This window comes from Panthera leo, chromosome A1, assembly GCF_018350215.1.
Source record: "Panthera leo isolate Ple1 chromosome A1, P.leo_Ple1_pat1.1, whole genome shotgun sequence".
NCBI lineage: Eukaryota > Metazoa > Chordata > Mammalia > Carnivora > Felidae > Panthera > Panthera leo.
In genome coordinates, this window is record NC_056679.1 from 21,209,517 (window position 1) to 21,235,204 (window position 25,688).

The following is a 25,688-nucleotide window of genomic DNA, read 5'->3' on the forward strand; positions in this document are numbered from 1 at the left end:
AACCTGAGCTAGAGCTAGTCCCTAGAAACAGGGATTCAAATGCTTAACAAACCACCCCAAAACTTAGTGGTTTAAAACAGCATTCTCATGAACATGGGATCTGGGTAGTGCTCTGCAGGGATAGATTGTTTCTAATGCACCTGGCCTCATCTTGAGCAGCTCATAGGCCAGAGGTTTGTATCATCTGAAGGCTTGTTCATTTGCATGTCTAGTGATTAGTACGCACTGATGACTGGGACCTTAGCTGGGATTATCAGGTCAGAACACCTACACAATGGCCTGTCCTTCTGTTTTTGGCTTTCTCACAACAGGGTTCCTGGGTTCCAAGTGTCCTAAGACAGAGAGCCAGATGAAGCTGTATGACCTAACTAGTCATGCAGCATTATATCTATCACATTATGTTTGTTAGAGAAAAATCACTAAGGCCATCCATATTCTAGACAGGGGAATTAGACTCTGATCCTTTAATGAAGGCGTGTCAAAGAATTGGCAATATTTAGTTTAAAATCACCACACATATTAACTTCCGATAAACAGATTTATAAACAATGTATCGTATATTAAAAATATTTAAACATAAGAAACCAAACAATCATCCTCTTTTGATATGAGAATGACATATAAAAACCCAAACATTTCAGGGGCACCAGCGTGGCTCAGTGGGTTAAGTGTCTGACTTGATTTCAACTCAGATCATGATCTCATGCTTCATGAGAAGGAGCCCCATGTTGGGCTCCAGGCTCAGAATGCAGAACCTGCCTGGGATTCTCTCTCTACTTCTCTCTCTCTCTGCCCCTTCCCTGATCATACCATATGCACATGCACTCGCTCGCTCGCTCTCAAAATAAATAAACAAACAAAAAAACCCCACCACATTTCATTGTTACAGCAAAGCTAAACCTAAACCAATCTGAGTAGGCAGTTTGTCTCATAATCTTTCCCTCTTCTCCCCCTTGTCCATCCTCCCCCTCCAGATCAGGCCGCCTATACACAGAAACCCCTCTCTCCCAATCCACGTAGGACCCCTAGAGTGGCTATACCTCCAGAGTGATGATCAGGTCCTAAAGGTTTTTTCTGTTTCTTCCCTGAATTATCCCTGACTTTGTACCTCACTAGATCATTGGCAAGGCCATCAGTTTAACTTCTCAAAGTTAGTTAAAAAGCAAAATGCTACAGAGATTATTCCAACAAGTAATTTTATAATAAATTCATGTTACATAATTAAAACAAAATGACATTTCTTTAAGAGGTCTATATGCTTTTAGATAACAGGATCGTGACTTAGGCTTGTTTATTCATAAAACTCAGTAATTCTAAAGGGATGGTTGAGATTTTAGGTATTTTATAAAAAATTTTCACGTTGCCTTGAAGGTGATATACCATTTGATTATTACAATACAAAATTTAAATGATTCTTCTTCCACGTTTACAATGTATATTGCAATATTTTTCTTTAAAACCAATACACCTAGTTATTTGGTTGGCCAAGGAACAAGAGTTCTCTCTCTCAGGAACTGAAAATATTACCTTTCTTTGAGTAATCAAGAGAAAATAATTTTTTCTTATAACCTGGTATCTTTTTAAATTCTCCTAAAGCTGATATTATTATAATTTATACATCTATGATGTTCTCTTAGATTTCTTTTGTGACTTAGAGATAGAAATAGTGGTCTTGGTGTAGAAATAGAATTTTAATAATTCATACTCTCCTAAAGGCTGTCTAATACCTCTACACATTTTGGTAATTTTGCATAATTATTTATAATTATACTGAGTCAAAATCATACTGTGAATTCATGGTATGGAATACAGATTTTAAAATAAATACACCTAGACAATGAGCAAACATACATTTATGAATCCCTTGTTTTGTGTATTAATGATTTTTGAAGAAGCATACTTGTTTTAAAAAATGAAATGAATTAAGTATATCTTTGTTTTTAAAGTTTCTTATACAGCAATGATAAAAAAAAAAATTGACACAGTGTTCACATTAAACTAACAGACGTTGTTATCAGGCCCCAAACTGGTCCTAATTCTGTGACTTCATAGCTACCATGGAGGCAGCCCAAAGGAGCTTAAGTAAACACTTTCAAATTATGTAATGAAGTTCTGAAGGAGGAACAGCCCCAACCAAACTGTGCCATATCGTTGTACAGATGCTATTTTTCTTTATGCCAGAATGCTTATTACCCTATCTATAGAATGACTTCATAGTAATAACAACATGAAAGAAAATTAAAGTAGGCAAGTCTATTTCTAGGCATCGTGAATGAAAGCAGGGTTGGGGCAATTATTTCAAAGTAGTTATCTAGTGAATGTTTTTCTTAATCTTATAAGCTAAGCATTTAGTAAGCATTTTGGAAAGTGCTGTAGTGAAAATGGCACATTAAGCAATAAATTCAGTATGATTTCAATAAAGAAATAAATTCAATAAATAAAATATGATATTGCTAGCTTCTAGTAATAATGTTCTATTTACCACTACATTAATAATTAAATACAATCTTACCTTTTTTTACTAAGTAAAATAAATCTGGATCCTTCCTTATGCTATTTTTCTTCACCTTTCTATGTGTTCAAAATATAATTTATTTTAAAAGAAATACTGCCAAAGTCAATAAAAAATACATTTCTTCACCAGCTGAGTAAGCATCATGGAAAAGACAAAGAATATTAAGTCCTTGAGGTAGTTAAGTTATTAATATGAATATATGAGCAAAAATGCAATTTTATCAAATTACACAATGAGTCTCCCTATTATCAGACTGACAAAGATTGAAAATTCAAGTGTTAATAACTAGTGTAGCTAAGAATGTGTTAAAACTTACAGTCGCATTTATTACTATATTACCTTTCTGGGGTCTTAAAAATGTCCAAATCTTTGATATAGTAGTTCCACTTCCAGGAACCAATCCTAAAGAAATAATCAAATACAAAGTCAAAGACTTATATATATATTCAGTACAGCATCTATACAGAGGAAACAATCTGAATATTCAACAGTAAAGGAGTGGTTAAATGAGCCATGGTATATCAATCTAATGGAATATTATGCAATCACTAAAAGTCTTAATGCAGAAAAATACTAATATTTAAATTTAATGTACAGTTCAATTTTTTAGGCTATAAAACTATCTCTCCTCATTTATTTGAAGATGTATTCATTTATATGCATAGTAAAAGGATGGGTAAAAATACAGCATAGTGCATTATATGTGGTTATGGTAATTTTTCTTTCCCATATTTTCTAAAATGAGCACAAATTATTTTAACAATCAGAAAAAAATCATTAAAAGATTTCCTCCAAAATACATAAATCAAATGACATATTTACATTCTTATGTAACACTAGGATATTTAATAAAGTATCAACATATTACTCTTTATAAGTATTCTTCATTTTACATACTTATAACAATGTTTTCTAAAATTAAATTAGATAAGGTATAGGCAGGAAGTACAGAGTATTATGTGAATGGTGTAATTTGACGGGTTACCTTTGATGGAAAAGTTGATTTAAGAAAAATTTAGCATAGTCATAATCCATCTATAAAGCTATAATGGCTAGATCTATTTTATTAAATTTTTTAAAAAATTTATTCATTTTTGAGAGACAGAGAAAGACAGTGTGAGCGGAGGAGGGACAGAGAGAGAGGGAGACACAGAATTCAAAGGAGGCTCCAGGCTCAGAGCTGTCAGCACAAAGCCTGACATGGGGCTTGAACTCACGAATTGCAAGATCGTGACCTGAGCCGAAGTCAGACGCCTAACCAATTGAGCCACCTAGGTGCCCCTTGGCTAGATCTATTTTATAAGTTTTTTAACAGTATTTTTAATATTTATTTTTAAATTTTGTGGTTAAAGACATAGCAATTAAAATTTACCATCTTAACCATTTTTAAATGTACAGTTCAGCAGTATTAAGTATATTCACATTGTTATGGGTAATAGTGTTGTTAGTTTCATAAAAATAATACATGTTCACTGATAAATAACTTAATGTAGAAAGTTACAGGAAGGTTTTTAAATATCAGATCCCAGATTTTACTATCAATTTTAAATGAATATCATGTTAGGCATATTTCTATGCATTTATACAAATAAGATAATCTATTTAAGATCAGAATATGTACTTTACATTTAAGTTAAAAGCATTAAATTAAAATTTTTAATTTGGAAGTGGTAAGAAACTGAAGTACTTGCTGAACTTTTAGAAAAATGTTTCTTTACTACAAGAGATTTTATTTCTTAAAATATCTGAAGTTTAAAAAAGTCTGGAGACTTTTATGTTTCAAATTTAGAAATGCTAATAGACTCTGCTATGAAAAATATATTTTTACATCATTACATCATTATTTTTACAAAGTTGAGGTTTTAATGTCTATTTGTTTTATAATCCTAATTTCTTTGATCATTTGGTCTTGATTTGCATTTTAATCCCGTGCTCACAATATGCCTTGGTTCTCAGTATCTTAGTTACTGAATTTTGATTCATCAGTTATCTGCCCTTCACTAAGTAATTTTGGGGTTTTCTTCTATATGGATCCAAGGATGCTTGTGTTGGTCTTTTCATCAATTCTCAAATGACACTTATTTAGATATAATAGTTTGGGGTTGTGCTGGCTTTGCCTTAAAACTGCAGACATTTTTCCTTTGTTTTCTGACTTTGAATATTGCTTAGAGGAAGTCTAAGGCCAGCATGATTTCCTCCCTCTTGATAAGTTATTTAGTTGTCTCCTGGAGGTCTGAAAAGGTTTTCCTTCATTCTTTATGGTTAGTAGCTTAACCAGAAAATGCCTCAATACTGAATATTATGTGTCTAATATTTTTCTGCAGATTCAGTTCTTTTCATTATTTTGTGGAAATTCTCTTCTGTTACATCTTTACAGTGCTTGTTCTGATTCACTTGTTGCATTATGTACTCAGGGAGATGAATCAGGCTTTATGTTATCTTTGTCTCACTTACATATGATCTTCTTTGCAATTACTTTGTTCTCCTTTTCCTCTACATTGACTACAATTTATTAAATGCATTTATCAACTAGAATGTATTGAGTGCCAGCACTAGTGGAAAATAAGAACATATTCCTACATTTATGAAGAGCTTTTAGTTAAGGATAGGGGAGGGAGAAATAAACTTAAAACAGTGTCAGGTAGTAATAAGAACAACACCAGGTAGGAAATTGGGAGGAATGGGGGAAGGAATTGTGCATTTTAAATGGAGCATGACAGCAGGTCTCTCTAAGATGACATCTGAGAAGAGATCTGAATGAAGTTAGGCGTAAGTCAGGGGAAGACCTGGGCAATCCAGAGGCAGAAAAGAGTAAGTACAAAGGCCCTGTAAGTGGGAAAGTGGTGTGTTCAAGACAGAATGATCAGAGCCAATTAGAGCCAGAAAGTGGTGAGAGACGAGACTAGAGAAATGGACAGGCCAGCTCACAAAAAGGGTTGTAGGCCCTAGTGAGGAGACTGAATTTTGTTCCAAGTCTGATGAGGAGCAGGGAGATGATGTATATACTTAAGAGGAGTTGTTCTGGTTGCTGTTAAGAATTTCAACAGCAAAAACTGAGTACAAAGAATTGGTCAGATAGGTGCTATAGAACTGAAAATGCAAAAAGGGAGTAGTGAAAATAAGAGTAACTTCAGGAAGCAGCCACTACCCCCTAGAACTGGATAAACAATATATCATATTGAAACTGTTTATATCATCTCTTCTCAGAGATGAGGCATGATCATCTAGGAGAAAAGAAGAATGAATTGACTCAGGGAATGTGCTGGGATTGCCAGTCTTGCCTTTTGTTGACAATCTGATTTCCAACCGTATTTCATTTCTTGAAATTCCAAATGTATTTGTTTTCAAATAATAGATTTTGGCCTTCATTGGCTTAGGTTGTAGACATTTTTTTTTTTAAAGGAGTTTTTACTGTTGTTTGTTTTTCCTGTATTGTAAGATATTTGGAGAGAGAAATTTTGTGCTCTTCCCTTACTCCCCATCTTTATCTGGAAGACTAGATTAATGTTTTAAAATAGATTATAATTCATATTTTTTCAACTCACCCTCTATATAGGAATATAACAGTAAGATGTCATAGTAATATTATATATTGTCATAATAGCCACCATTTACTGAATGCCAATGTGCAATGCACTTGATAGGGACTTTACATACATGATCTCTAAAACTTGTAACAAGCCTACAGGGTAAGTACTGTTGCCAGTTATTTCCACAAGAAACCTTTTTTACTGATGATGTCAGATCACAGAGTCTTACCTGAAGCTTACAGCTGACCAAAATAAACAAGGTAAGAACAAATTTTTCTCTCTTCTGTGGTTATAAAAAATTAGTACATAAGAGGGGCACCTGGGTGGTTCAGTTGGTTAAGCATCTCTTGATTTTAGCTCAGGTCATGAGATGGAGCCCTGTTCTCACAGTTCAGAGCCTGGAGCCTGCTTCAGATTATTGTGTGTCTCCCTTTCTCTCTGCCCCTCCCCCACTCACACTGTGTCTCTCTCAAAAAACATTTTTTTAAAAATTTAGCACATAAGAGACTGTTCTTTTTGAAGTAGAAAGTAATAGTTTGCAAAAGTATACCACACAAACTAAGAGCAATTTTATGGACAGCTTTTTGACACTATACTGTATGATTAAACTCTTGGTGGGAAAGGTACTAGCTAACTGACAGATTCCAGGAACTTGGTAAATTGAGGTGCACCTTCTCTATCTCCATCATCCACAAACATGCTGAGAGCCTGCTATGTTAAAATCATTACTAAACTATATTAAACCATTATAATTTTACAAGTTATAGGATATGTATCAGTATTTTTTTTTTTTGGAAACTCCACTATTTGGATTTATATGATATCAAACTTTTCTATTGTTCAACAATATTTATATTGACATGACACTGAAAACATATCACTGGGACATGAACACATATCTATGACAAGTAATGGATTTTTCTGATTAGAAAAGTAGTACATGTAAGTGAAGAAAATTTTGAAAATATGTTTAAATTTTTTTTTTTAACGTCTATTTTATTTTTGAGACAGAGAGAGACAGAGCATGAATGGGGGAGGGTCAGAGAGAGGGAGACACAGAATCTGAAACAGGCTCCAGGCTCTGAGCTGTCAGCACAGAGCCCGACACAGGGCTCGAACTCACAGACCGTGAGATCATGACCTGAGCCGACGTCAGCCACTTAACCGACTGAGCCACCCAGGCGCCCCTGAAAATATGTTTAAATAAAATAAGTAAAGGAAACACCTTTTGTAAAGGACAGCAGAAAAAAACCAATAATTCTTTTATTTACAGGCAACTGACTATTGAGGTTGTCCTAGTTCCATGTAGTTTATGAAGTTTAAACTATTTGAGTACACTTCCTTTTTTCCTAACACTATATCACAAATGTTTCCTCAAATTATTTAAAACTCTTTCAAAAATATTTTCAATGGCTGTATAATGTTCCTTGAGTAGTATTTCCTTTAAGTGGTCATTTAAACTATTTTCCTTAGTTTCTTATGAGTAATATTACTATGAACTTTTTTATACTTACATCTGTTTTAGCATTTCAGATTATTTCCTAAATTAGGATAAATTCCTAGAAGTGAGCTAAAAGGCCAATAGTTTTAAACTTCTTCATATGGTAAAACATTTGCTGTAAAAAAAATCTTTTTATTTTTTTTATTTTTTTAATGTTTACTTATTTCTAAGAGGGAAAGACAGAGCATGAGCAGGGGAGGGGCCGAGGGAGAGGGAGGCACAGAATTTGAAGCAGGCTCCAGGCTCTGAGCTGTAGCACAGAACCCCACGTGGGGCTTGAACTCACAAGCTGTGAGATCATGACCCAGCTAAAGTCGGACGCTTAACCAACTGAGCCACCCAGGCGCCCCTTGCTGTAAAAAAATCTTTTAATTAATTTCCTACACAGTTTTATATTGAAAATAAATCTAAGGAGAAAATTTTATGTGGGGTACCTTTTAAAATTGAGATGAGGCATGTGGGTGGGTCAGCTGGTTAAGCGTCTAACTTCATGATCTCACCGTTCTTGAGTTGGACCTGACAGCTCAGAGCCTGGAGCCTGCTTCGGATTCTGTGTCTCCCTAACTCTCTGCCCCTCCCCCCCCCAACACTTGGTCTCTCTCAAAAATAAACATTTTTTTTAATTAAAAAAATAAAATTGAGATTAATATTTAAGTTTGGGTTTAGTGTTTTGGTTTTAATATCTTACTTTAAGGAAAAATCCACTCTTCAAAATATCTACTTGTTTTTGTCAGGTTCAAAACTTATACTTAATTTGAGGATGTAAGTTTAAATATATACTTATTTTGGCCTAATGCTATTTTTCAAGGCATCACAATCTCTTTTTTCCTATTTTCAAATATACTCACCCAACAGTGTTGCCTCCTGACTTGTACATCACATGTATATCACTAATTCATGGTATAAATGTACACTTTCATCTGTGGATGGAAATCTAAAAAAAATTGCAGGCCGGGGCACCTCCATGGCTCAGTTAAATAAAACTGCAGGCCAACATCATTCCCAAACTAAGTAAACTTGGCACAAGAGTTTTAACAGCGCCTAAATTAATATTACAAAACAGTTCTACTGTGCAAGACTGAAATACAGAGCATATGAACAGAGCAGATTTACCTAATTCTAAAACTGATTTAGACTGGTGATAGGATTGCAAAACTTGAGGAAAATATCCAGAAGAAATCTAGTCTAAGTAAATAAAGGATTACTGCTTTATTAATTCACTCACCAAATTCTTATTAAACATCTTTTGTGTATCAAACATTTGCTAGGCACTGGAGTCAACTGAAAAAAGATCTTCCTCCTATAAGATACATTCTAGTGGAAGAGATAGACAAAAGCAAATGAATAAATAAATAGTCCTAAACTATAATCTAGTCACTTTCATTACCAATATTACTTAAGTGAGAAAAAGAAATGATTTGGGTTCTACCCCAAGAATTTTTAAAGTTGTATTAAGAAAAACATTAAAGATTTTCAATTATTAGGAAATATAGACATCTCTACATCCAGATACCCTATAGCTCTTTTATGACTGGTCATTGTCATCCCCTTGTAACCAGTACTTCCCCCTCCAAAAGAAAGGATAGACTAGAAAGAGTATCTAGAATTTGGCCTTCCCTTTATTACTCTCTTTACTCTGGTCTGACCCAATCTCTGATATAGCAATGTTGAAGTAGAAAGTGAAACATTCCCAATTTGGGGAGTAAGAAACCCTAAGTTTTAGCAAGTGATAATACTAAAAGAATTGAAACCTTAGATGAAACATTTCATTTTTGAGAGTGCCCATTTCCTTTGCAAACTGATGGATTTTAACTAAATTATCTCTAAAATCACTTCAGGCTCTAAATATCACAATCCGTGTGTCTCTGTGTTAAACATTTCTTCCATTGTGCTCCTATTTATCCTGGGGATGGAGAGGAAACGGCAGAAAGAGGACAGAGGTTGGAAAGAATAAGACTGATCCCTGTTTAGTAAGAATAAAGGATTTAGTAAGAATAAATGTTTATAATGAACATTTTTTCATGTTATTGAATATTTTTTAAGACATGTTTTGGGGCGCCTGGGTGGCTCAGTCGGTTAAGCGGCCGACTTCGGCTCAGGTCATGATCTCGCGGTCCGTGAGTTCGAGCCCCGCGTCGGGCTCTGTGCTAACAGCTCAGAGCCTGGAGCCTGTTTCGGATTCTGTGTCTCCCTCTGTCTGACCCTCCCCTGTTCATGCTCTGTCTCTCCCTGTCTCAAAAATAAATAAAAAACGTTAAAAAAAATTAAAAAAAAAAAACATGTTTTTAATATCTGCATAGCATTCCAACATAGGGATATATACCAAAATGTATTTATCCGTGCCCTCATTCTGAAGATTTTTTTTTCCCAATTTCTGCAGTATTGTAAAGGATATTTTAGAATCTATACTTGTCTCCTAGTACCCAAAATAAATACTATTATAGGCTTTCTCGTTTTATTCCTTTTGTGTGGAAAAAAAAAAATCACTCTGATTCCTTCTTCTTATCTATTCCAGCCTATATATGGCTTTCTGATAATATAAAAAAACTCCACTTTGGACAATGTTACAGAGCCTGTTCTTTCTCCTTTCTAAAACAGTATCATCCCTGAGTGAGGTCCATATTTCTGCAGCTCTCCTGCAGTAAAAGAATGAATTAAAGCCAATCCCGTGCCTGCATCAAGTCTGGATGATGTATATTTTCGCTTTACCCATAGTTGAAATCCATGAGATTAAAGCCCCAACAGCAGACAAATAGGCAAATAAATATTCATTTCTGTTAGCTACACCAAAAATGTGATTTAGTGTGTTAACTATGACAAAGGTAACTATGACTTTGGTGATATTGCCATGATTCTGAGCTTGCTATAATATTAATGGTTACGCTGAAACATTGGAACACAAATATACAATTAGGAGAAATAAAATTTAAACTTGTAACTATTAAATTCAGTGAACAACTACACAATCTGCTATTTAGTTTTCTACTTTTTTTTTTTTTTTTTTTTTTTTTTTTTTGCAATATGGTACATTATTTCAGTAGATCTCACATTCTGCACTAGTGTTGGTACTTCTCCCCCCATGAGCAAAGGGATCAGGTGACACACTGCTTTAAAATTACCCTAAAAAATGTTCTGAGTTAAACACCTTTTCAACTTAATAGTTTTTGTTCAGGAGAAGAGTGAAACTTCTGATGTGCGTCTTTGTGAACTGGTGCAACTTACATACCTTTTTTCAAAACTTCAAGTTACTTTTAACGATCTCTATAGAATGAATTTGGAATCCAAACCAATACTCACATGAATGATTGTTTCTACCAATAGCTATGGACATTACAGTCATCAATAGAATTTTAGTGACAGGACCTTTGAGGTTACACAATCCAACTCTCGTCTTACAAATGAGAAAAGTAAATCAGAAAAGTTTTTGTTACTCATAGCAGTAAGCTTAGAGTGGGTGGGGGTAGGCAGGGGATCCTAACACTCTTTCAGCCTAATGCATACCAGAGGTATTTATTAGGTTATAAGAACACTATATAGTAACAGTTGAACAAATCTAAGAAAGAGATCTGATTTGTATCCTAAGTATACATTTTCCCTCATCATCAATCACAAAGCGATGCTTGTGTGCAGTAAAATCCAAGAGAGAAGTTGGAGTTAGTTTGGCAGAACTAAGTATTGCTTAACTCTCCTAGGGTGAAAATTTATTTTAATATATATATATATATATATATATATATATATATATATATATATATATGGATATCCATATTTATATATACCTGTAGCTTCTTAATCCTGCTTCAGGAAATGCCATTTACATACATTACAATGTAAATAGTGCCCACCCGCTGGAGTCATGCATCAAAGGGACACTGTAAATACAAGTTTTATGTATCACATTAATTAGGGTAGGCTAATTGCCATAACAGATCAACACCCAAATGTATAATGGCTCCAATTATATTTGCTAAAATAAACAAGTTTCTTGCTAAAATAGACAAGTAGTTCAGTACTTAGTTTCCAAGGTTTTCCAGTAACTAGGCTTTCAGTACCAAACTTCCAAGGCCTCCTGGAGGGTCTTGTCTATGACAGTCTGTTAGAAGGCAAGTATTTTTAGGAGACTAAAATGTAGTACACAGAACTGCTGTTCTTATTCCATTGGCTCTAACTTGGTCACATGCCTACACCCAACTGCAAGGGAAGCTGGGAACAAGTTTATCTTTGTGGCCAACAAGAAATGAGAACATGGATTTGGATGTCTAGGAAGAGTTATTGCTCACTTGAGTGCTCTCTCTCTGCGCACACACACACCTCCACACACAAAATCTGAAGTAGACACTAAAAAATAAACACATGATTACCTTCAGACAGAACAAACCGTAAAAGAAAGGGGCTTTAAGAATTGCATTCACCTCTACCCTTTCCCTCCTGCAGGCGGGACTGTTAATTACTGCCTAACAATAACCAACTGGCAGCTGAAATCTAAAACGGAGGGGAAAAAAGCAAATTTTTGCAATTATTATATATATACACACATATATATATACGTGTATATATATATATGTGTGTATATATATACATATATATATGTATATATACATATGTGTATATATATATATATATACATATACATATATATATATACGTATATATGTGTATATATATACATACTTGCATCTATACATACCTATAGGTATATATTAGTTGGGGGTTGGTTTGGTTTTCCTATTCCATTAATTAGTCAAATTTAGAACGAAGACTCATGTCTAATTACTTGTTTTAGGGACAAAAGACCACCAAGCTCCCCTTTAACTACACTATTAGTAAATAATGTTTGAAAAATATTTAACTTTTTACACAACAAAGATAGCAATTCCACCGATGAAGGCAATAGTAAGTTTAGTGAGTTTTTTTTTTCCTTTGGATAAGTTGTCACTGTAACCCTGAAACTGTTCTTAATCACTCAGTTTTTAATAGAAGCACTGCATGGCTGCGTTTCTGAAATCATAAACAGGAAGTGTGATATATAAATGTCAGTAGAACTAAAACTCAGTTCTTTGGTTTGGTATTTTTCTTCCCCCCATATTTTCATGTTAATGTCTGATTAACCCTCTTTTACAGAGGAGGAAATGGGAATGACGCAGAAACTGCTACTGCGTCCTTAGAAATTGTTTTGTATAGGTTGCCCAAATTTATTATTGCCAGAAGACAGTGTAGATGGGGAAAGAGGCCAGAGAGTATATGACTCTTAATTTAACTCTTCAAAAATCCATTATAGAAAATACTCTTACACTTTGTACATTTTTTTAAGGTATCTCATTTTGTTTTTTTAATTTATTTAAATTAAGTTAGTTAGCATACAGTGTAGTATTGGTTTCAGGAGTAGAATCCAGTGATTCATCACTTCACTTTCCACATTCTTATTCTGACCTCAGCAATTCCTTGAATGTGTTCCACTACATTAATTCCTTCATGAGACAACTAAGGAGTAGCTTGAGTACTGCAAAAATCAGGATGTTATCTCTGGTTCTTCTCAATGAAGACATTAGGGGTCTTTCTATGGTTGGTGATATTTTCTACATAATACTGTTTCAGTTTCTTTGCTGCATGGACATCTCTGTGGAAATTACAAGAAAAGATTCAAATTGACCAGCCAGAACTTTTTTTTTTAAGTTTATTTATTTATTTTGAGTGCAAGTAGGGGATGGGCGGCGGGGGGTGGGGGGGTGGGGGGGTGGGGGGGACAAAGAATCCAAAGCAGGCTCTGTGCTGACAGCAGCAAGCCCAATGCGGGGCTCGAACTCATGAACCATGAGATCATGACCTGAACTGAAGTCAGATGCTTAACCGACTAAGCCACCCAGGTGTCCTGACCAGCTAGAACTTTTATATTACATTAAATATTTCTGGAGAAATGTACCAACATGTAGATTCTTCCGTAACTTTAAAATGTTTTTGCTTTGGAAACAGTTTCTTAATTTGTTCTTAAACTAAGCACTGAAGGAATGATTTTACTCAAGGTCACACAATATATAGTGAAATAGCAAAAAAACAGAACTTATCTATGTATCTAAACTCCCTTTCAAGGATGATCACAATGATCTAGAGAATGTCCTCCTTTTAAGGAGGTAGCCGGCCCACCTATCAAGTGTCTTGCTTTCTATAGCACATGAGGCACTGTCGAGCAGCATTTCCAATATGTAAAATTTGATACATTTTAATTGAAAATATAACATAGGTAAAAAGGATGTGGGAGTGTTTGAAAAGAAACATAGTAAGTATATGAATCAAATGCAAACTATAAATAATTGCTAAGGGGATATGGAAAATGAAGTGATTTAAAAACTAGATTGATAATGGATAGAAGTTTACCGGAATAGGCAAATTTCATGCAGAGTTTTTAAAGCTGTAGTGGATTTGGATTGCCAGAGGGAAAAGATAACCAACCATTGATTCGTTCATCCAACACGTATTGAGTGCTCACTGTGTGCTACGTGCTAGGCACTGTTGAAGGCACTAGAGATAGAGCAGTCCTCAGAACTACTGCAGGGCAGGCCCAGGAACTGCATGTCCAAGGCGTGACAACTGGATAGGAACAGTCGACACAAATATGAGAGCAGAGAGAAATGAAAGAGAAAGGAAAAGAACTAGTAATGGGCTTATAGTAGAAGGCCTTAAATGCTAGGATGTTTTCTAAGTGGGAGAAAGATGTTTGGTATGAATTGAACTCCTTTGGTCAGTGTAGTCAGAATAGACTGCTTTTTTTCCCTTCTGCTGGTCAGCTCTCCTAGCTTCCTAGATAACTTTATAATGACCAGACTAACACAAACAAAATAAATACTGCACCTAGAAAGATTCCCAACTGAACTATGTGAAAAGCAAAAAGGGAAAGAAAGCAAAAAGTTGAATTTCATATCTCCTTTTATCTTTCCAGTGGTTATTATGTATAATGTCTCTTCCTAGCAACACTCTCCCATTCAGTAGATGTCTAGGTTGTGATTCAATTCCTGAAGGCTCTGTTCTTCTCCTTTCCTTGTAGGTGGAATCACTGAAAGGAGATTCTATTTAAATTCCTTTTTTTTAGTCAATCAGGTGTTCTTTATTCACCTAGCAATACTTCTCTACAGAGTTTGTATATGCTAGTGGGAAAAGGGGTAAGACAGGATGGGGACTAGGGAAAATACCAAGAGGCTGTAATGCAATACAAGCAAGGCAATGTAATGCAATGCAGTATAATACAAGAGCCTAGAACACAAACTAGACACTTAAGAGCTTTGGATTAAATGGGCAGTTTTAAAAATGAAAAGATACAGGTCTGAAGTATATAATAAAGAAGCAACTATAAGAAGTAACAAATTTAACACTTGTTTACCTATGGGAGGATAAGAAAATAAAGAAATGAACATAAGATAAGTTTGAAGGTCCGAAAATTTGTGTTGTCAACAAGAATAACTAAGAAATTTGGAAGAAATAGCTTGAAGGGAAAAAAATGAACTTACTGTCAGATCTAAATGGGATGTCACCAGAAGACAGAGGACTTAAGCTCTCTTGAGCAGCTGTTGGGCCTGTTACTGTACATGTGTAAGTCATCATCATATAGAAATTGATGGAAACTCAATGGACTAATGAGGAAATGCAGTGAAGAAGATCAAATGGCTATGTATGAACTTTGACTCTAAGATGAGGTATCAATTTCAAAGCAATTTCAAAGAAGGTGATCTATCTTTGGAACTCTTTCCTTCAGGTCAGATAAAGCTGTCCTTTATTAAATATCGACTCTTCATTTTGACTGACCCCTTAGTGAGGGAGTATAATAAAATGAATGAATAAAATTGAAAGATTTATTCTTACTGGATTATCTCATTGGAAGTTCTGCATTTTTTTTTTAAGTTTATTTTTTGAGAAAGAGAGTGGGAGCAGGGGAGAGGCAGAGAGAGAGAAGGGGGCAGAGGATCTGAGGCAGGCTCCACGCTGACAGCAGAGAGCACGATATGGGGCTTGAACTCATGAACCTTGAGATCATGACCTGAGCCGACTGAGCCACCCAGGCGCCCCTGGAAGTTACGAATTTTTAACTGAATGTCCTCCTAGCCAACTTATACACATTATGTGCCTTAAAATAAAACAAACAAAATAAGTATCTGCAACTTTTGACTGTGTACCTTTGTATAAAGGCCATGGCTTCAAAAAATATAGAATATAAAATATACATTAGCACAAGTCATTCAAACTATTTAAAAGTTAAATTTGGAGTTTTAAAAATATTTTTTTAATGTTTGTTTATTTTTGAGGGAAAGAGAGAAGACAGAGTGCGAGCAGGGGAGGGACAGAAAGAGAGGGAGACACAGAATCCAAAGCAGGCTCCAAGCTCTGAGCTGTCAGCACAGAGCCTGACACGGGCCTCAAACTCACAAACTGGGAGGTCATGACCTGAGCCAAAGTTGGACATGTAACCGACTGAGTTACCCAGGTGCCCCTGGAGTTTGTTTTATGTAAAACTGTCAGGGTCAACGTGAATTTCCATTTCCAAAGCAAATCTTGGCTATGGAACCACGTGAATAGAAACTCACCTTTAAAGACGGTTCAATTTTAGAATGTGCTAGGCTACATGTTTCTTTAAATAGGAAAGGATCAGGTTCAATACTCCCTGAACTCAGGGTTTTTGTAATCTATTTGATATATTTTCTGTACACAGGAGATTATATCATAAAATAATTTCACCATTTAATCATTAATCAGATATGGCTTTGGATTCCTATATTTATATAGAAGTACCTTCATAGTAGCTAACAGTAGAACATTTATTAGAGTACTTTCTGTATGTTGGATACTGTGTTATGTGCTCACATATTTATTATCTCATTTAACACACAAAAACTCAATGAGGTATTACCCATCTCACAGATGGGCAAAACTGAGGCCCAAGTTAAGTTATATCTTCAAGGTAACCTAGATAATAAGTAGGCAGAACGAGGATTTGAGTTCAGATCTGATTCCAATGCCACTTTTCTTAACTAATACCATACTGACTCCAAAATTCACCTAAAAAAATATTTTTATTGTAAAAGTTTTATGCCTTTTGAACTCTGTTCAGTATAATGGAATACTTTATTTAGCAATTTACAAATGTTCCTGCATTCTTGCTTACTCTCATGACTTTAACCAAGAAAGTCTCGTTGGGGGCCACTTGGATCACATATCAAACCATATCTCCCACTCTAGTAACCATAATCTAAAACACACACTCACTCACTCACAGGAAAAGGAAGATATCATGGAAAAGTAAAAGAAATTTCTCCAGTTCAATTTTAGGGATATAGGAACATATCATCTGTTTAATTGTACTTATAGAAGTGCATAGACAAGTTACTGGCTTTAATATTAGCCTGAAAAGATCCTTCAAAGTCACACATTCAATCTCTTAGTTTCAAGAGAAACAGTTACTATGAATATCGAAAATGGAATTGTCAAGACAAAGCAACAATAATAATTTTTGAGCTCTTACTTGCTTATTGATGCTATATAGAGATAGAGATAGAAATAGAGATAGAAATAGATATTCTAATCTATAGTCAACAAACATGCCAGACAACACATTGAGTGGTAAAAGGGGTATGGGAAAAGTGGATCACATAGTCTGAGTTATCACTAGGATTATAGCATCAGGCCTGCTATTTAACCACAAATCTAAGTGCAAGCAATCTAGTATAGAAGAGTATATAATTTTGGAATAAAACAAATTTGAGTTTAAATCTTGACATTACTTACAAATTCTGCGACCCTGGAAAATTTACTGCCTTTGTGAGTCACAGTTCTCTCATTTTGTAAACTGGAACTAAAACGCTGTACCCTTATCGATGTCATGAAGATCTATTCAAATAAGACTTCCCAGGTTCAAATTTCAGCTCCCTCACTCAGAAGTTTTGTGACTTAATGCCTCCTTTTCCTCATCTATAAAATGAGGATAATAATAGTCCCTACACCCCAAAGGGTTGTGAGGATTTAACACCTTAATATATTTAATTTTTTTTTTTTTTATTTGAGAGAGAGAGGGAGAGCACGGGAATGGGGGAAAGGGGCAGAGGGAGAGAGAATCTTAAGCAGGCCCCAAGCCCAGTGCAAGGCTTGATCCACAACCCTGGGATCATGATCTGAGACGAAATCATGAGTAAGTGGCTCAACCAACTGAGCCATCCAAGTGGCCTCAACATCTTAATGTATTTAAAGTGCACATAGAAAATGATATATTTATGTATACTGTAATTCTTATTTAAAGCAACTACCTAGTACTTGCCCCTTAGTATGTTTCTAATAAATGTTAATTCCCTTTTATATTTCAATTGAAGTTATTTTCCCTTATTTTATAGATATATTTTTAAATGTATTAAGCTTAATAAAACTTTACTAAGGTAGAACTGATATTCAATAAACTGCACCTACTTAAGGTGTACAACTAATAACTTTTAACATGCATACAATTGATAACTATACAACTGCTAAGTTTTAACATCTATACCCCTGTAAAACCGTCACCAGAATAAGAGTGAACATATCCATCAACCCTGAGAATTTTCCCTGCCTTTTTAAATCTCCTAGCACGTCTCTCGCCAAGCAGCCACTGGGCCGTCTCCCCTTTTGTCCTAATAGATTAGTTTGCATTTTCTAGAATTTTATATTTTCTGCCTTTCGTCACTTAGAATATCGTTTTTAGATTCATCCAGGCTGTTGTATATAACAATACTTCATTACCTTTTAATGCTGAGTATTACATTGTAAGAATATATCACAATTTATCTGTTAATAGACATTTGACTTGTTTCAAATTAGAGATCGTTAAAAATAAAGCAACTGTGAATATTCATATACAGATGTCTATAGGAACATATGCTTTATTTTCTTGGGGAAATACCTACAATGAAATGGGTCATATATTAGTATATGTTTAACTTTTCAAGAAACTGCCAAACTGTTTCAAACTGATTATATCCTTTTACATCCCTATTAGAGGAGTATATCAAAGTTCTAATTCCTCCATATCCTTAACAACACTTTTCATTTTAGCTGTTCTAATAGATATGTATACATTTTTTGTAGATGGATATCCAGTTTCTCCATCATGGTTTTTATTCTGTTTCCCTAAGACTAATGAGGTTAATAAAGTTGGAACATCATTTCATGTACCTATTTGCTATCTGGGTATCTGCTTGGTGAAGTTACTGTCCAAGTCTTTTGCCCATTTTTTGAGACTTGTTTTCTCATTGTTGAGTTTTGAGAGTTTGAGAGTTTCTTTCATTTAAAAAAAATTTTTTTAACGTTTTTATTTATTTTTGAGAGAGAGCAAGACAAAGTGTGAGCAGGGAAGAGGCAGAGAGAGAGGGAAACACAGAATCCAAAGCAGGCTCCAGGCTCTGAGCTGTCAGCACAGACCCTGATGCGGGGCTCGAACTCACAGACCGTGAGATCATGACCTGAGCTGCAGTCAGGCACTCAACTGACTGAACCACCCAGGCACCCCTATCTTTATTTATTTTTTAAGTGTTACCTATGCCCAACGTGGGGCTAGAACTCATGACCCCGAGATTAAGAGTCAAATACTCTACAACTGAACCAACCAGGCACCCTGAGAGTTTGTTACATTCTTGATACAAATTCTTTATTACATGCTTTGCAAATATTTCTCTCAGGCTAGGGCTTGTCTTCTTTAGCAGTATATTTTAAAGAATAGAAGTTTGTAAAAATTGACTAAGTCCAATCTCTCAATTTGTTCATTCATAGATTGTGACTTTTATTGTCACATCTAAAAAATCTTTGTCTAACTCAGAGTCACAAAAATTTTCTTACGCTTTCTTCCAGAAATTAAAAAAAAAAATTTTTTTTTTAAGTTTATTTAATTTTGAGAGACAGAGAGAGACAGAGCAAGCAGGGGAGGGGCAAAGAGAGAGGGAGACACAGAATCCAAAGCAGGCTCCAGGCTCTGAGCTGTCAGCACAGACCCTGATGCGGGGCTCGAACTCACAGACCGTGAGATCATGACCTGAGCCAAAGTTGGACGCTCAACCGACTGAGCCACCCAGACCCTCCTCTTCCAGAAATTTAACAGTAATTTTAAGCTTTATGTTTAGGTCTGTGATCAATTTGGGGTAAATTTTTATACAAGGTTTGAGATGTAAATCAAAGTTCCTATTTTTATGTATGGATATCCAGTTCTTCTAAGCACAATTTGTTAAAAACAAACTATTCTTTATTCATTGAATTACCTTTGCACTTTGTCAAAAACCTGTTGTCCTTATATATGTGGGTCTATTTCTGGACTCTACATTCTGTTACATTAATCCATTAGTCTATTTTTACACTAATACCACTCTGTTTTGATTACTGTAGATATTTAATAAGTCTTAAAATCAGGTAGTGTCAGTCCTCCAACTTTGTTCTTGTTATCAAAGTTAACTGGGCTATTCTACATCTTTGCATTTCTATATGAATTTTAGAATCAGCTTGTAAGTTTCTTCCTTCCTTCCTTCCTTCCTTCCTTCCTTTCTTTCTTTCAACCTACTGGGATTTTGATTTGGATAGTGTTGAACCTACATATCAATTTAAGGAGAGCTGACATGTTAATGATATGAACCCACTGAGCCAGGAAAATCTGTCCAATTATTTAAGTTGTCTTTACTTTCTCTAACCATACTTGCGGTCTTTAGTGTATAGGTCCTTTGTGCCTTTTATCAGATTTATTCCTAAGTATTTCATATTTTTTATGCTATTGTAAAGGCTATATATTTTTTGTATTTCCATTTTCAGTTGTTTGTTGCTAGAATGTAGAAATACAAATTATTATATATTTATCTTGTATCCTGCAATTTTGCTACATTCACCTATTAGTTCTAGTAAGTTTTGTCGATTCCACCAAATGGAACAGATGAATGATTATGTCAGTTTTATTTCTTCCTTTCCAATACGAATATGTTTTTTTTCTTTTCTTGCCTGATTGCATGGCAGAACCTCCAATGTTGAATAAAAGTGGTAAAAACAGACATTACTCTGTTGTCCTGAAGTTACAGGAAAAGCATGCAGTCTTTCGCCGATAGGCATGAGATTATCTGTAGGTTTTCTATAAATGCACTTTATGTGGTTGAAGAAGTACCCTTGCATTCTAAGTTTGCTGAGTTTTTAAATTGGGAATGAATATTGGATTTTGTCAGATGTTTTTTCTGCACCTATTGAGATGATCAGCTTTTCTTTTTTAGATTAATGTGGTGAGTTATAATGATTGATTTTTGAATGTTAAACCAATCTTATACTCTTAGAATAAATCCCACCCAATTAAAATATTATCCTTTTTATATATTGTTGGATTTAATAAAATTTTGTCTAGAATTTTTTACATCTGTGTTCATGAGGGAAATTGTCCAGAGTTTTCTTTTCTTGTAATGTCTTTGTGTGGCTTGGGTATCAGGGTAATGCTGGCCTCCAGAAGAAGCCTGAAAACATTCCTTTCTCTTTACTTTTGTGAAAGAGCTCACAGCGATTGGTTGTTTTGTTTTGGTTTTTTTCTCTAAATATTGTAAGGATTCACTAGTAAAATCCTATGGACCAGAATTTTTCTTACAGGAATGTTTTAAACTAAAAGTTCAATTTTGGGGAAATAAATATATAACCATTCGGGTTATATATTTCTTCTTGAGTCAGCTTTGGTAGTTTATGTCTTTCAGGGAATTTGGCCATTTCATCTAAGTTGTTAATTTTTTTTTTTTTTTTTTTTTTTTGCCTAAAGTTGTTCATAATATTCCTTTATTATCCTCTAAATATCTGTAGAATTTGTAATGACGTCACCTCTCTCATTTCTGACATTGGTATTCCTGATAAGTGTCTTCTCTTTTTTTTTTTTCCCTAACCAGTCTAGCCAAAGGTTTATCAATTTTGCTGATCTCAAACAACCAAGCTTTGATTCCTTAGATATTCTCAATTAATCTTTGTTTTCTATTTCATTAATTTCCACCTTCATCTTTATTATTTCATTTCTTTGGCTTCTCTGTGTTTGATTTGTTCTTTTCTAGTTTCTTACGGTGGAAGTTAGGTCATTGCTTTGAGATTTTTTTGTATTTTTTAATGTAGGCAGTTCATTGGTATAAATTAAGATACGTTGTATTTTTATTTTCATTCAGGTCAAAATACTTTCTAATTTCACCTTGGATTTCTTCTTTAATCAGTGGGTTACACAGAAGCATGTGATTTACTTTCCAAATATTTAGGGATTTTCCAGTTAGCTTTCTGCTATTGATTTCTAATTTAATTCCATTGTGGTGAAAGGACATAGTTTGCATGACTTAAATCCTCTAAAATATATTGAGACATATTTTATGGTCTAAAACAGAGACTGGCAAACTTTTTCTATAAAGGATCAGACAGTAAATAGTTTAAGCTTTATGGGTCACACAGTCTCTTCTGTTACATATTTTTTCTTTTTTAAGAAACCTTTCAAAATGTGAAAACCATTCTTAGTTCATAGGCCATATAAAACCAAGCTAGATTTGGTCCCATAGTCATACTTTGCTAACCCCTAACCAAGAATATGGTCTCTTTGGGTAAATGTTTCATGTACTCTTTTTGAAGAGAACGTGTATTCTTCTGTTTGTGGAATGTTCTAGTGTTGAGTTTACTATGTCCTTGCTATGTTTCAACTTGTCCTAGCAACTATTTAAGAGGATTATTATTTAATAATAATAATTTAATTATTATGGAATTATTTAATTATTGAAGCAATTATTAAAATCTCTGGCTATAATTATAGATTTGTCTGTTTCTGCTTACAGTTCTATCAGTTTTTGCTTCACATATTTTGGACCTTTTATCATTTGGGGCATAAACATTTAGGATTATCACATCCTCCTAATTAACTGACTTCTTTATTGTTATGAAATGACTTTCTTTACCCCAGTTATACCCTTTGCTCTGAAATCTTACTTTGTTTTTACTATGTTAATACAGCTCCACCAGTTTCTTTTGACTAATGTGAGCATCAGCATGGTATATCTTTTACCATCCTTTCATTCTTAACATTTTTGTATCTCTATATATAAAGTGTGCTGGGTCTTTCTTGCTATCCAACCTGACAGTCTGTACTCTTTGGGATTTTTAGATCATTTACATTTAGTGTGATTACGGACATAATTAAATTTAAGCCTATCATCTTGCTATTTTCTTTTTTTTTAATGTTTTATTTTTTTATTTTGAGAGAGAAAGAGCATGAGCAAGGGAGGGAAAGAGAGAGAGGGAGAGAGAGAGAATTCCAAGCAGGCTACACACTGCCAACACAGAGCCCAACATGGGGCTGTATCCCACGAACCATGAGATTATGACCTGAGTCAAGAGTCAGACACTCAACCAACCCAGGCACCCCCTCGTCTTGCTAACTTCTATTTGTTCCATTTGTTTTATGTTCCATCTGTTCATTGCTCCTTTTCTCCTTTTTCTGCCTTCTTTTGGATTGAGTACTTTTTTTTTTTTAAAGTTTATTTCTGTTGAGAGAGAGAGAGAGAGAGAGAGAGAGAAGCAGGGAAAGGGAAGAGAAAGAAAGAGAGAGAGAATCCTGTCAGCACTAAGCATGACACAAGACTCGAACTCACAAACTGTGAGATCACAACCTGACCCGAAACCAAAAGTTGGACACTTAACCAACTGAGCCACCCAGGCGCCCCTGGATTGAGTACTTTTTTATGATTCCATTTTTTGTCCTTTTGGCTTATTAGCCATAACTGTTTTGTTATTATTCTACTGGTTGCTTTAGGGTTTATAGTCTACATATTTAATTTATCACAATTTACTTTCAAGTAAATTTATACCACTTCACATATAATAAAGGAACCTTATAATATCATATTTCCATTTTTCTCCTCCTGGTCTTTATGCTATTATTGACATATATTTACTAATGCATATTATAAATCCCATAATACATTGCTATTGTTTGTGTTTAAATCGTTATCTTAAAAGAATTAAATGGGAAAAAAAAACTTACATATTTGGCCATGTAGTTACCTTTTCCAGTGCTCATCATTCCTCCGTGTAGATCTGTATTTCCATCCGGTATCATTTCCTTTCTGTCTGAATGACTTTCTTTAACATTCTTGAAGTGCAGTCTGTTGGATATGATATTAAATTTTCATTCTGTGAATTTTCAGTCTTTCCAACACTCTCAGGTTCAAAGTGAGTAATCACCAATCTACTCCCTACCATACACTACTGTAAATAGCCTGGGCTAAACTATAAAAGAGAAAACTGAAAAGGAGGAGCATATTGTACAACCATAAATAACCTGGAACCTTTCCTCTAAAAGTCCAGTTTAGGACAAAGGAAACTTATGGTATGCCAGGGTGTCAAAAGCCACTGAATAAATATGGGGCATCTTCTTAGATATCAATTTTATATTCCAAGATTTTAAAAAAATTTATAAGCATATTTACACTAAACATAGGGCTTCTATGGTATATAACGCAACCTTTATATTAAATTTAAGACAAGAAACTGAAGAAAATTCTAGTTTGGGATCAAGCATTCTAAGGCAATTATTCACTTTTCTCTACTATTAACCACACTTTTATGAAAAAGTTTGAGAAGCTGTGAACTTGATTATTCATGATTTATTAAAACCTCTCCTAAAATTGGATGCTGTCAACAAATATGTAGGTTATTCATAGAGGTTTTTATTTAATTTGAATATGCATTTCTGAATTGACCACTGTATCCTGTTATTCAGCTCATGAATCATTTCTTATTGTGCTCATGAAAAGTAAACTTAATTCCAAGTTTTTAAAATACCCATCATTGGGGTGCCTGGGTGGTTCGGCCAGTTAAGTGTCCGACTCTTGATTTCAGCTTAGGTCATGATCTCATGGGTTATGGGATCAAGCCCCATGTCGGGCTCTGCTCTGACAGGGCAGAGCCTGCTTGGGATTCTTTCTCTTCCTCTCTCTCTGCCCCTCCCCCCCCCCACACATGCACTCTCTCAGAATAAATAAATAAGCTAAAAAAAAAACCTATCATTATTCCTGTGAAGGACTTTTACTTACCAGTTCTTACTTTTGTGGATATCAGCATGCCTACACGTCATTCAGTACCTGCAACACTGTCCAATTTTCTGAATCCAATCCAGAATTGAATAAGAATACACATAACAAGTCTGTTAGAAATAGGCCTAAAACAAAGAAAAATAAGCTGGCTATGAAGACCCTACCAGAAAATCCACTTCTAAGACTGCATCCTAAGGAAATAAAGCAAAAATTTAACTGTTAGATTGTCCCTTTTAAAAATAGAGAAAAAAACACATATAATATCCCCAAAGAAGATACTACTTAAATTATGGTATATCCTTATTTTATGTGGAATACTTAGCCATTAAAGGATATTATAGCTGAATATTTATTGCCAGGATAAACAACAAACAGGTATGAAAATTTAATAAAAGGGGCTAACAGTGGTTATTTCTGGGTTTGGATTATGAAGTTTTTTTCTACATCTTGTTCATCTTGTTGTATATTCTTTAGTATCAACTGCTTGTAATAAGAAAAACCCAAAGTTTCCAAAAATACTAATTCAACACGAATATTTGTTCAAAATGATGAGGTCATCATTTGTTTATCCATTAATCAACAAATATTTGCAATATTATGTAAGACATAGTCCTTGCCCTCGTGACTCTTAATTTGTGAGAGAGAAAAAGGCTATAATGAACAATCTTGGAAACTTTTTATTCTTCTGTTTCATTCCCATTACTTTATTGCCCAGTCACTCTCTCTTATTTATAGTGGACTTTGGCACTTGGCTTTCAGTATCTGTCTCCCCTGCATTTCCTGCCATGATGTGCCAGTTCAGTGTCCATATGGACAACCTATCCAACAACAACCTTGAATTCTGACTCCACCAGCTTACAACCATTTCATTCAGTGATCCATACCCAGAGCCACACCTTCAACCTTCTGATCATCAAGAAATTGTTCCACAACCTTAGACTCCAATATTCTTGATCTGTGACCACCACCTATCATTCCAATTTTTTCACTCCCTTCCTCTCTAAACACTTGCTTTCTTACCTTATTTTAACCTCTGTTCCTCAACCATTCCCTTTTCTTTTTTTCAGACCACTGTC

At 34.7% G+C, this 25,688-nt stretch overlaps 1 long non-coding RNA gene across 2 annotated transcripts; it reads right to left on the reverse strand.

Annotated features, from left to right (window-relative positions):
- Nucleotides 1-804: 804 nt before the first annotated feature.
- On the reverse strand, nucleotides 805-25,688 carry LOC122203926. Of its 2 annotated transcripts, XR_006195419.1 has the most exons (4): nucleotides 24,613-25,688; nucleotides 23,582-23,682; nucleotides 8,772-8,860; nucleotides 805-2,917 (listed from the first exon to the last, which is right to left on the reverse strand). It is a non-coding gene; the product is annotated as an uncharacterized LOC122203926 (long non-coding RNA). The 2 variants fall into 2 exon arrangements; XR_006195427.1 differs by lacking the exon at nucleotides 805-2,917 and having other exon boundaries at nucleotides 8,724-8,860; nucleotides 23,562-23,682.